At 43.8% G+C, this 12,995-nt stretch overlaps 1 long non-coding RNA gene and 1 pseudogene across 1 annotated transcript; one reads left to right on the top strand and one right to left on the bottom strand.

Moving 5' to 3' along the window:
• The first annotated feature begins 145 nt into the window (after positions 1 to 145).
• LOC142881257 (uncharacterized) lies at positions 146 to 2,321 on the top strand. The gene is made up of 5 exons (XR_012925539.1): positions 146 to 290; positions 377 to 493; positions 610 to 737; positions 838 to 1,035; positions 2,211 to 2,321. It is a non-coding gene; the product is annotated as an uncharacterized LOC142881257 (long non-coding RNA).
• A 5,970-nt stretch (positions 2,322 to 8,291) lies between these two features.
• LOC142881260 (protein HEXIM1-like) lies at positions 8,292 to 9,895 on the bottom strand (annotated as a pseudogene).
• Between the last annotated feature and the right edge of the window lie 3,100 nt (positions 9,896 to 12,995).

Here is a 12,995-nt window from a genome sequence, read left to right as displayed (position 1 = left end):
GAGGGAGGGCAGGGGACGGCAGAACGAATCACCTGCTGCAGCTTGACAAGATCTTTAGCAGCTGCAGCGGGGAACCAGGTGATGATGGAATGGGTGATGATAGACTCGATGATGGCCGTATAAAACTGGGTCATCATGGGGTTGCAAAACCAGACTTCCTGGACATCTCGGGGCGGCTGATCTCAGACGAATCCGTCAGTGATAGCCAGAGGACGATGTACCGGTACTACCTGGTGGCCATCATTGTCCTGCAAAACTTTCAACGGCCAGGAGTCGCAGAGGGAATTACTGTAAGATGAATGTGATTGTTAATTTGATGAGCTGTCTCCAGGTTATTTGTTAAGCAATGCATTAATAAGCTCTCATTGTTTTACAGGTGGATGAGTATGTCAACAGGGTGAACCTCAATGGCCGCGTCATAATTGGCATCAAGAATCACAAAACGGCAACCCAGCAGGTGGCAACACTCTGCCTGACCATGGAGGAGGATGCTGTGACTTTTTGTATGAAGTCAAATTCAGTTATTCTTGTTTGATAACCACTGTGTATATTGCTCACAGTGTTTTACAGTACAGTCAAGTCAAGTCACTTTCTCTCTTGTTCCCACAGTGGTTTGAGGCATACTACAGAAACATCAGGCCTGCAAATGAGCACAGTCATTGTGGGGCCTTTTTCATCGGCTGCATTGGTGGCAAGGTCCACAAGGTCACCAATGACATCCGCTGACTCCAGGAAATGTATGTATGCACAACGTGTTAATGACATCTCTCTCCTATTATGTAGCCCTATGTCACAAATCTCTAATACAATTTTCATGCCATACTTTCCTACTGACAGGTACAGCGTTGACCCCTCCACAAATCAGGAAGCCAGAAGGGCTGCAGAGACAGAGGCTGTCAAACTTTTTACTCCACGGCAGACTGACATAGTGGCCCGATACCAGGTGCACACAACCAAAGTTGCCGAGAGCCATTATCAGATGCAGACTCCAGACCAAATCAATGAGACAGCTGAACTGTTGTCCATCCTGAATAAGTAGGTGTTTGATTCTCATAAACACATGCACATGGGAGGTGCATCTCTGATATGTATTTATATTAGAGCTGTCAGTCGATTAAAAAAATCAATCCGATTAATCGCATGGTTTTCCATACTTAACTCACGATTAATTGCAAATTAATCGCATATTTATTTTATCTGCTCTAAATCTACCGTAAACTGATATTTTTCCTTTTTTTTTTTAATAATCATATCAACATGGGAGTAGGCAAATACATGCTTTCTGCAAATGCAGCATGTTTATTCGTGTTGGAGCAATGACAAGTACTACTAACAAAACAAAAGATGCACAGGGTAAAAAAAAATATTTATAAACTCAAGCCCAACAAAGATAACAGATGGGCATAACTGTAACATTACATAGTAATGATTACTAGTACTACCAAAATTTGTATATTTTACTTTTCAACTCGAACTTGAACTATTCATCCCCCACTCTAATACAATGTACTGACAAATATAACATACAAATATGATCGAATTTGTCATTCGGTTTTTATTTTGAAAATTCACCGGATTTTCTAATTTTTTTGAGCGACTTCCTGTACAATTGACGAGGATCGCTCGCGGCTCGCGCACAAAATAGAGCAGACGCCGAAATGACAACTGCATGGCGCGAGACGCGCGCTTGTCTAGTGTATATATATATATATATATATATATATATATATATATATATATATATATATATACATATATACACATATATATATATTTAAATATATATATATGCATATATATATATATATACATATACATATATATATATATACGTATATATATATATATATATATATATGTATATATATATATATATATATATATATGTATATATATGTATATGTATATATATGTGTATATATATATATATATATATATATATATATATATATATATATATATATATAAATATATATATGTACATATATATATGTATATATATATATATGTATATATATATATATATATATATATATATATATATATATACATATATACATATATATATATATATATATATATATATATATATATATATATATATATATATATATATATATATATAGTATACTATAGACAATGAGGGATATCAAATATATGAAATTTGAATCCCTCATTGTCTTATTAATCACTCGTGTGTCGTACACCAGAGGTGCAGATGAACACAGCGCAGGGCCAAGCCAGCCAGAAGGTTTTGAAATTTTGAAAGCCTTTCCGGTGTCTACTGATGGATCCGCGCCACCAGCGAAGAGGAGTTAGGAAGCGGGCTTTCCGGCCGAAGATTGCTCCCTCACCGACAAATAGAGCAAGATTCAGAGGGACCAAAGAGCAGAGTTTTTGCTGTGTAAGTACTCCTGCTTACTCCAATGTTGGCTATCACACTGCTAAATGACACCTCAACAAGTTTCATGACTGTACTTCTGTCTGTCTTTCAGCCAAATTCAGACACTGCCAACCAACCTAGCGGCAGTTTCAGAAGACGGTGGACAGCATGACGTGGGGAACAAACCTGCCAAAATACCAGCGACTGCTCAAGCTGTGGACGCCACCCCAGAAACAGGATGTCATCAACAATCCAGCACTCATCAAACGTGTCAAGACTCAGAAGTGGAGGGGTCTCTCCATCAAAGACTTTGGTGGAGATAAGGGCCAAGGTAAGACATGGTGTTTTTATTGCAAGGAGAGAAGATGTTATGATGACATTGTCTGTGTTTAACAATTGTGGGTAAACTTCATATATCCCTCAAAGTTTAATGTTCTCTTGTTTACAGGAGTGATTACAAATCACCGATTTGCAAGAGGGGACATCGTGTGCAACTACCATGGAAACATTGTTGAAGCTGCAGAGGGGAGGGCCATGCTTGAAGCACAAGATGATGGGATGTGCTACCTCTTCTTTTTCAAGGACGGAGCGAGAGAGACCTCTGCATAGATGCGCAAACGTTTCCCTGCGCTTGCCACTGCTACTTGGAAACTGTCGGGAGGAAAATTAACCACTTGGAAAAAGGAAAAACGCAAACCTCAGACCATTTCATGTGGTAGTGGAAAACGACGGACAAGCCCTTGATGTGATCCTGTTCAAGGCGTTGATGGACATTGAAGTGGGAACTGAACTAAAGTTCAACTATGGCGTGAAAAGGAGATCCAATCGAGGAGAAGGGCTGGACCTGACTTTTTTTGTTTGTCGGTTGTTGAAAGAAAAGTCTTAACCTTTTTTCTTGTCTTTTTTATCCAGATATCAACATAAAACATCCCACACAAAGAACTTTTGCTCTATGTAAACTTTGTATAGTTAAGCTAAAGCTCATTGAAATAAGACAATTGATAGAAGTTAATATGAAGTCAAACAGTCACCTTGATAAGGCAGACGTCATCGTCTGAGGACTCTTTGGTTGTGACTGTGGTCTGTCTGACGCATCACTGAGTCACGTAAGCCTCCACACCACATCAAGGCAGAGTCCTTTGTGGAAGGTTTTTTTGTTGTTTTTTCCCCTGTAGTTTCTTTATTTTCTTTCTTTCTTTCTTTCTCTCTTTTTTAGGCCCATTCAATAGTTCTCTGTCTGCTGACGGTGGTGCCGCAGGCGCAAAACAAAATACATATGGCTCTCGAGGGTGATGCCGTGATTGTAAGAGACTCGGCAAATAGAACCCTGGGAAGGTTTGTTTGATTTGATATACATGGCCAGGACAGGACAGGAACTGGGACGTGGCTGAAGAGGTATGACACTGACTCGCTGTTTTGACAGTTTGGTGTCACAAAGTCCCAAATAAACATGCTTGATGTCTCTGGAAAGCTCAGTTCATCTTCACGTAAAGCTTAAGTTCATTGATATATGACATTATTCGAATTTAATATGAAGTCAAACATATGGCAATTACAGACATAGCAAATGTATTCCATTTGGGCAAAACCTGACCACATTAGCTATTATACAGTGGGGTCCCAATTTGTGACACAACCAAAAGCTTATTATTGCTGTAAACTTGAGACTTCCAGCTTTCATTTCATGTGTGTTAAGTGTGATTTGAATAAAGGTGAGGGAAAATAAGACAGGAAGCATTTTAAAGTTTGTCCTGCTTTAAGAAACTCCTTCATCCAGCCGAAAGCTGAGGCAACTCTCCCAGGGGCGGTTTGGTGTCAGAAAGTCCCAAATGAACATGCTTGGTTTCTCTGGAAAGCTCAGAACTGCAGCTTGACATGGAGCTAAAGTTCATTGATATATGACATTGTTAGAATTTAATATGGCATATAACATATGGCCAACTACAGACATATCATCACGTTTTGTGGGTTTTCTCTGTGTGAACTGGGGCCATGATTAAGCGGCACGGCCGGGGGCGTTCCAACAGAAGTGCTGGAGCGTCAGGCATGAAAAGTCACCACACTGCAGCCCGGCTCGCCCTGCAACGATTTCAAGGGCTTCTGTGACGTTTCGAATGAATGTTGATTCTTCCTGGCAGCAACCTTCACAATTATGAACGATGTGCTGTAAGAAAATCCTCACAAACATTGGGCCCTGCTCACCGAACCCTTGAATTCTAATTTGAAATGACTCTCAAAGGACCTGCTCCTTTTTGTTTGCTCCATTTTGTGAACTATTTTATTTTTCATGCACTGCTTTTACATTTTTTTTTCTCTCCTCGTTATACATTCAAGTCACAATCTCAAGATTGTCTCAAGAAAGTCAAGATTGTTTTCAGTCAAACTGGAATCATTTGTTTGTTTGTTTCTCAAGCAAGCTGTTACTTGTTACTCCATTATGCTGTTACACATACCCTCCTCGGAAACCATTTCTATTGAGCTTCAATCACAGAGATGTCCTTTTGCTGTGTTTGAACAAATTCGATCACAAACACGACTTGTAACCTTCTGCCTCTCCTTTAATAAAATACCTCATTTCTGGAAATTGATCAATTCAGACTAAAGTAAATGTATTTATGACCACAGAGTGCACATTAATGACTGTTTACTCTGGAAAATGAAATGTTAGAGAAGCAAATTACTCTCTCAAAATTAAATCAAGCCAGTGGTTGATCAATAAACAGTCATGTACCCACTACTCATGTGAACCACATTAAAAATGATCGTGTCTATCACTTCAGACTTCCCAACTCGTCCGGGCTGAGGGCACCCTCTCTAGGGCAAGTACTGGCAGCAGCTCCTTCGCCCTCCCCCCACTGAGAAAGAGTCGCAGACAGAAGAGAGGCAGTTTGAACCAGACAGGAAAACCAGGTGGAGTCTGTTCATCGATGAGTGATGAGCATAATCTCCGTAAACAAGCTTCCCAAGTTCCCCTGCGCTGAGCTGCTTCAACAGAAGCCCAACTTGGGCAAGAACGGCTGGACGCTGGAGGACACCATCAAACGGAGACCTAAGAGATGTCACCATGCCGAGAGTCTGCAGAACATGACCGAGCAGAAGCTGGTGCAGGAGTACCTGGAGCTGGAGGAGTGCATGTCCCCCCCTGCAGGCGGGGTAAAAACTAAGACCGTGACGTATGATAGCTCTGATTTTTTTGTATTAAAAACTTCCTGGCAGCAAATGCCACAATTACAAAGGATGTACGTCATTGGAAAGCAAGAGCTCCTGGCTCCTAAGCCATGGGGTTGTGAAAAGTATAAATTCCGGACTGTCGAACACATGTGCCTGCTGGACATCGAAGGAAACTAGAGGTGATGAATGGGGAGTAATATTAAGATTTGGACTTTGCCCTGATTGACAAGAAGAGGAAGAAGGGGGACTGTGTAGATCATATAGTCGCACACCTAACATTAGAATAAACATGAATTTGTGTGTCCACCAGAGGCAAAAAGGGCAGAACAAACAGCCAAGCAAAGAAAGCCTGAAGGACAAAGTCAAGGGACTGTTTGGACTGGGAACAAGACCGCCAAACACCAATAGTGTGCAACAACACAGCCAGAGTTTATCGTAACAAACAACATAATCAAGAAGCCAATGTGTGTGGTCTGGCCAAGACAAAGAAGTTCGAGGAACTGCCCCCCGGGCAACACAGTGGAAACCAATGTCTTTAGGTTCCAGGGGTTCCAGGGGTACCAGGGGGAGTATGGTTGCAAAGCAGATACTTAGAGGTATTGACGGAATTGCACCACCAGTCTGCCTGGTGGGGTTGTGAAAGGGTATAAATTCCGTGCCTGCTGGACATCGACGGAAACTAGAGGTGATGAATGGGGAGGAATATTAAGATTTGCTGTGTCAGTTTTGACCACGTGCTGGTTCCTGAAGAAAATACCCAGAGTGTTATTGAAAGACTAATTAAACCATCTAGTAGCTGGATGCCTCTTAAGACCTCAGCACGCCGACCAGCAGTACGAGGGCCAGCAGCACCACCGTCAGCAAAAAGAGCCGCGGTCGGCGTCCAACAACTAGCGGCATATTGTCTACTATGCATGAAGGTTAGTGGCTACGGGTGGCTAAGGTTACAACAGGTCAAGATTTATATGTCTGCAATTGGCCAAATGTTTGACTTCATATTAAATTCAAACAATGTCTTATATCAATGAACTTTAGCTCTATGTAAAGTAGGTGTTCTCACCTTTCCAGAGACACCAAGCATGTTTATTTGGGACTTCATTTGGAACTATCTCGCAATTAAGAACCAATGAAAGTGAACGTCAATACAAGTTACAAGTTACAATCAAAAAATAAATTGACCACAATTCTGAGACAAAACAAACAAAAAAAGACAAAAAAAATGACATAAAATCATAATAATCATAATAATAATAATCATAATGACAATGGACGACACGGTGGCGCAGTGGTTAGCGCTGCCGCTTCACAGGAAGAAGATCGTGGGTTCGATTCCGGGCCTGTGACCTTTCTGTCACAGTCCACAAACATGCTTGTGAGGTCAACTGAACACTCTAAATTGTCCGTAGGTGTGCGTGAATGGTTGCTTGTCTCTATGTGGCCCTGCGACAAACTGGCGACTTGTCCAGGGTGTCACCCTGCAAGCAGACCCCTGTGACCCTGAGCTCAGGAAGAAGCGGGAATGGAAAAAAATAAATAATAATAATAATAATAATAATAATCTACTCCGAAATGGTAAAACAAGATACAAAAAACTTGGAAAGTAATGAATCATATTATCAGAAATAAATGCACACAACTGAATTTGAATTCCAAAATTATTTTTGGAATATCAGTGGCTCAAAAGCTGATCACTTTAAAACTATTGTGAACAATTTTAAGAATTATTTTGTTAGTGTGTTGGCCCTACTTTGGCAAACAAAAAGTCAAAGTTGTAAATAAGTTTAAGAACAAAACATGCACTGATGTAAATTCTATCGATATGTGTACACTTACAGATGTCATTCATGTATTGTTAAACCTCTAACCTCTATATGCAGCCTTTCCTTTCAAACAGACACCTTCTCAAAAGATATGGTTGTGTCACAAATTGAGAGCTTCAGCGACAAGGTCACGTACCACGTCACGCTCGTGGGGCTGGTTGACGATGTAAAACCCCATCTGCAGCAATTCCTCCATCATGCTGCAGCGGCTGGCATTGTCTGGGATTATCTCACAGAGTCGTCTGTAGTCCCAGGTCCTCGCTTGTTTGGCCCAATCTCGAAAGGCTTTCTTGGCCTCCTTCGCTACAGCTGTTCTCTCCTCCCGACTGCTCCTCTTCAAGCACACCCGAGCCAGGTGTACTGGAAGGTTTTCCTGGAAGGACCTCTTCTTACTTTGATTTTTTTTTTTTTTGATGTTGATATCTGGATAAAAAAGACACAAGAAAAAAGGTTAAGACTTTTCCTTCGACAAACAAAAAGTCTTTCCTTCAAAAGTGAACATGAGCTACAAGACTATTTTTTCCTTTTTGTGACAGGACGAGTGAGACTGGACATTGAGGAAAGAAGAAAAATCAAGTTGTTGTTTTTGTTTGTTTGTTTGTTTTTTGGCCAAAGGAACATCCCTTTGGCCAAATGGTTAAGCGCGCCTGGCTATTACCCGGGAGTCTGGGGTTCGAAGCCCGCCTGGAGTTTTGGGAAAAATGAAGACGAAAATGCATGTGAGAATCCAACAGTCCAAATAGAAAATAAATGTCAAGTATGCACTGCACTGCAATGCAAAGGACGAAAAAAAGTGACAAAAAAATCATGACTTTCATAACGAAAATAATGCAGCAGTCCCATTTTTTATTTGCTTTTTTTCACCTTTTGAAAGGATTTTATTTTTTTACTCTCCCCTCACCTCGATCTGACTCGACTCGGACCGTGTCCCTCAGTCGGTGGCGACCTGCTCCCGGTCCTGCTTGAGCAGCAGGAGCTCCGTGTTCTGCGCCCTCAGTCTCTCCAGCTCCTTCTCCAGCTCCCCCAGCCGGACCAGTGGGCTCTCCTCGCTCACGCTGCCGGGCTCCACGGCGCGCCGCAGCCGGTTGTTCTCCTCCTGCAGGCGGCGCATGCACTTCTCCAGCTGCAGCTACTCCTGCTTGGTCATGTTCTGCAGGCTCTCTTAGGTCTCGCAAAAGTCGCTCTGCAGAAGCTCTCTGCCGGGCGCTGCTGGCTCTGCCGATGTCGTTGCTGCCTCCGCCGCCGGCAGTGCCGTCGTCGTCGTCCTCGCCGCAGCAGTCCTCCTCGCTGCCGGGCACCTCGATGTGGCCGCTGCCGACCACGGACGGCCGTGTTGAGGTCCGGCTCTACGCTGTCGTGCTCGTCCATCAGTAACTGTGTGGTGTTGTAGGGGGCCACCGGGAGCCCCTTGGCAAACATCTCCTCCCTGACGCGGGACGCCCTGGCCATCTCCTTCTCCTCCAGGGCTTCAACCCATCAACCTGCCGGTTCATGGTCTCCTCCAGCGGTCGGCTGTTCTTGGGCTTCTGTTGAAGCAGCTCTGCGCAGGGGCTCATTTCCGGCTGCCGAGGCGGGGCACGTAATTAATTTATTTATTACAGTATTTGGGAAGCCTGTAGGTTTTATGATGCAAATGTTACATTTTAGCAACATGTCATAGCAGGCACCCTGTCATTAAAAACGAAGCTGCTACACTACGAATGATTAATGTTAGTATAGGTGAAAAAAATGTGCAATATATCAATTGGAGATATTATTCATCCCTGAACACCATCAGCATCAAGGACAGCTTCAGGGAACTTTATATCTGACAAGACGTCATTTTCTGCTGCTTGGGATCTATCAATCAGCACAGGAAAAAAAAGCTTAATTAAAAAAAAAAAACTTTATGGTTTAACAAATATTATCCTACTTCTAATGTGAACTACACTAGGTGTGGGTGATGTCTACAGAATCGCTGTATGACAGTGTCCACAGTTAAACACTAATAAATTAATAAAAACGTTCATACCGTCTTTGTTGATAGATGAACTCTTATGATTCTTTTGTTCAGACAAATAGAAAATGGAGGAAAGGTGTCAAGGCATGTAAAACATCTTTCCTACATTTTCTATTCCTCTGAACAAAAGGATATGAGTTAGACTAATAAATGACACTTACCTCGAGTGTTTCACCTGGTCTCTGTGTCAGCGCTCTGTGTGCAGCTCCCTCCTCACACACGCACGTGGTGGAAAAAGAGCAGTGGAGAGCCAGCACGTTACTCGAAACGCAGTAGAGTAGACGGTCACAATGAGCTGCGATGAAACGAGTGCATGTGAATTATGCTAACTACGTCGATAAACAGACTCCACCGGGTTTTTCTGTCTGGTTAAAACCGCTTCTCTTCTGTCCGCGACTCTTTCTCAGTGGGGTGGACCGTCTGGGCCGCGGCCCGGGGGCCTTGAGCTCTCAGGGGGCTCCGGGGCCTGGCAGCTGTCTTTTTTGCAAGAGTACCCATCTGCAGACCCATAGGCGCCGCCATTACTCCAACCCCTTGACTACTGCGGTCAAGTGAGCCGCCGTTCGACTTCGCGCAGTCAAGCCATCCGCTTCTACATTTTCATTGCGCCCGTGTTGCCGTACTGAGAAAGTCAGCGCTAGTTCAATGGTGGGCGAGTTAACTTCCGGTTTTAAAAATAAAAGGGCAATCTCTCTCTCTCTCTCTCTCTCTCTCTCTCTCTCTCCCTTCATTTTTTGTTTTTCCTTTTGTAGTTAGTCCTGGAAATATTGATGTTCTCTCTCTGTCTTTCGCTGTGTGTGTGTGTGTGTGTGTGTGTGTGTGTGTGTGTGAGTGTGTGTGTGTGTGTGCGCGCGCGCGTTTTTTTCCGTTTTACGACAGAAAAGCTCCAATATTCCATTTTTACTGTACAATAAAACACAATTGCTCCATAAGTTCTGACAACGCTTGGTACAGTTGACCTGATGAACACCCTGACTACATCCTCAGTCATTATCAAGTATATTTACTGTAGAATTTTGGAAATATTAAGCCTCAAAGTTGCTTTTTTTTTAGCTTTTCAAACAGGCAAAAACGACCTCATACCCCATTTTCACTTAACAATAAAATACAATTGCTCCATAAGTACTGACAGTGGTTGATATGGTTGACTTGAGGAACACCCTGACTACATCCTCGGTCATTTTCATGCATTTTTACTGTATCATTTTGGAGATATTAAGCCTCAAAGTTGCATCTTCTTTTGTTTTGCGAAAGAAAAGCTCCAATATTGCATTTTTACTGTACAATAACATCATATTGCTCTATAAGTTCTGACAACGCTATGTACGGTTGACTTGACGAACACCCTGACTACATCCTCAGTCATTATCAAGCATATTTACTGTAGCATTTTGGAGATACTAAGGCTTAAAGTTGCATCTTCTTTTATTTTGCGACAGAAATGCGCCAATATTCCATCTGTCTATCAGCCAGTCAGATCAGAAGTGAGCACCTTGTTGACACAACGCTTGATCAGAGGAACAAAACAGCAGGTGATAACCAAAATGACAATGAGAATAGCGATTACGGGAGCGAGCAGCTTTATTAACCACACTTTCCATTGACCTAGAGAGAGCCATGACCACCAATCCCCGTCTGGGGCGCCTTGGTCAGACATCTCGGCAGCAGAAAGTTTCTTGAGGCTATCTAAAGCCTTGGAGATTGCTCCGCCATCTGCAGCATTATCTGGAATGTACGTACAGCAAGACGTGCCTACAATGTGACAAACACCACCCTGGGGTGCAGTGAGTAGGTCTAGCACCATACAATTCTGAAGGACCATTAGACGAATAGCATTTAGCTCCTGGCTAATGGACGAGGTAGCATTCAGTGTCAAGTTTGTCAACTGCAATAAACGGTAGTGAAGTGTATCGGCGAATAAAATAAGTTTTCCCACCCCTGTCCAGGGGAACAGTGAAAGAGCAACTTTGGCAGATTCTGGAAACACTTTGAAATCGTCAGGAACATTACTTCCCCACATCGCGTCCCCAACAAAACAGTTCACATGTCCTTGAGCTCGTGCTGCAGAGTTTGCGTAACGCCACCAGAGATTGGTTGCGTACGGGTGTGCAGGAGTCTTCAGGGAATGAGTGAGCATGTCAGTTGTGGCCCATCTTTTGGGTCGGTCAGCCCAACACTGATGTTCATGTGAGGTGTACTGTAAGGTGTGGTGCGAGGTGAAAAGGCAGGTGAAACAGCAGGGTGTGCTGGAACAGGAGTGCCGGAGGCAGTGATGGTGGCGTTGCCACTTTCTCCTCGGAAACTCTCCGTGCGTTCGAAGCACCAGATTGTGAAAACGATGATCCAGCTGATGAGGGCCAGGCAGGCCAGCGTGCCCCGTAGGCCGCAAAAGCCTGGCCGGCGGAAAAGGTGCCATGACACTGGACGTTCCATCTTGCTGCTTTCGTTGGAGTGAAACGTTTTGATTCACCTTTCACTCGTCAGCTCCCGGCGTCCTCGGCGTCCTACAGCAACAGGTGATGATCCGGCCCGTGGCTCTCCTCCTCCCTCTGAAGTGCCCTCGTCCGTTCCCCGGCGACGACTCGCTTGCCTCGGCTCGCGTGGATCCAGGTGGCCCTCTCGGCAACCTTGACGGCGGTTTGCGTCACCAGGAGCACTTGGAACGGCCCCAGCCAGCAACTTGCTCTCCAGCTCTTTCTCCGGAGGGCCTCTCATTCTCATGTACATCAGGACAATGGGAAGAGCTTTTGGCCACAGCAGGCACAACATTTGGCTAATTTGCTTTTTAACGTCCCGTTCTCACGCTCTACCGCCCCACCACTGGCAGGGTGATAAGCACAATGTTTCCTGAGGTCAATGCCAAACATTTTCCCGATTTAATTAAGCGCCTCGTTTGTGTGATGTGTCCCATTGTCACTGGATATTTTGTTTGGAATTCCCCATCTGTGAATTATCTCAGTCAGCAAGGCCTTGGCCACGTCGTTGGCTGATTGTGTGGCGCTGGGAAACGCTTCGACCCATTTCGACCACATATCAACCATGACCAGACAATACTTTTTCCCTGACGGTGTCAGTCCATCATGACATGTTCAAACGGTCTGGTTGGAGCCGGGTGTGCTGCTATTGCTGCCATCTTGACTGGTCGTCCTGCATTTTGTGAGAGGCAGATTAAACACGCTTCACAATGCTTTTGTGCTACGACTGAAAACCCTCTAGTAAACCAAAATTGATTAATTAATTCCAACATCCCCCCTTTTGACACATGGTCTAACCCATGCGTCAATTTAGCAAAATGTGAAAATAAATGTTTTGGCAGACACGGGTTACCGTTTGGTCCTACCCAAATGTCAGTAACGTGGTTCCAGCATGCGCCGGCGGAGCGCCAAGCGGCCTTCTCCTTCGCTGTGGCGAGGGACTGCATCTCAGCCAGTGATGCATCAGCCTTTTCAATTGAGGCTGTCATCATCGGGGCTGACGAGGATGCAGGCTGCCTTGCAGCGGACTTTATTAATTCCAACATCCCCCCTTTTGACACATGGTCTAACCCATGCGTCAATTTAGCAAAATGTGAAAATAAATGTTTTGGCAGACACGGGTTACCGTTTGGTCCTACCCAAATGTC

Source organism: Nelusetta ayraudi, unplaced genomic scaffold (assembly GCF_046127955.1).
Source record: "Nelusetta ayraudi isolate G7.1 ecotype Tasmania unplaced genomic scaffold, CSIRO-AGI_Nayr_v1 ptg000189l, whole genome shotgun sequence".
Taxonomy (NCBI): domain Eukaryota; kingdom Metazoa; phylum Chordata; class Actinopteri; order Tetraodontiformes; family Monacanthidae; genus Nelusetta; species Nelusetta ayraudi.
Note: the sequence above shows the minus strand (reverse complement) of the source record. Positions and strands in the feature narration are given on the sequence as shown.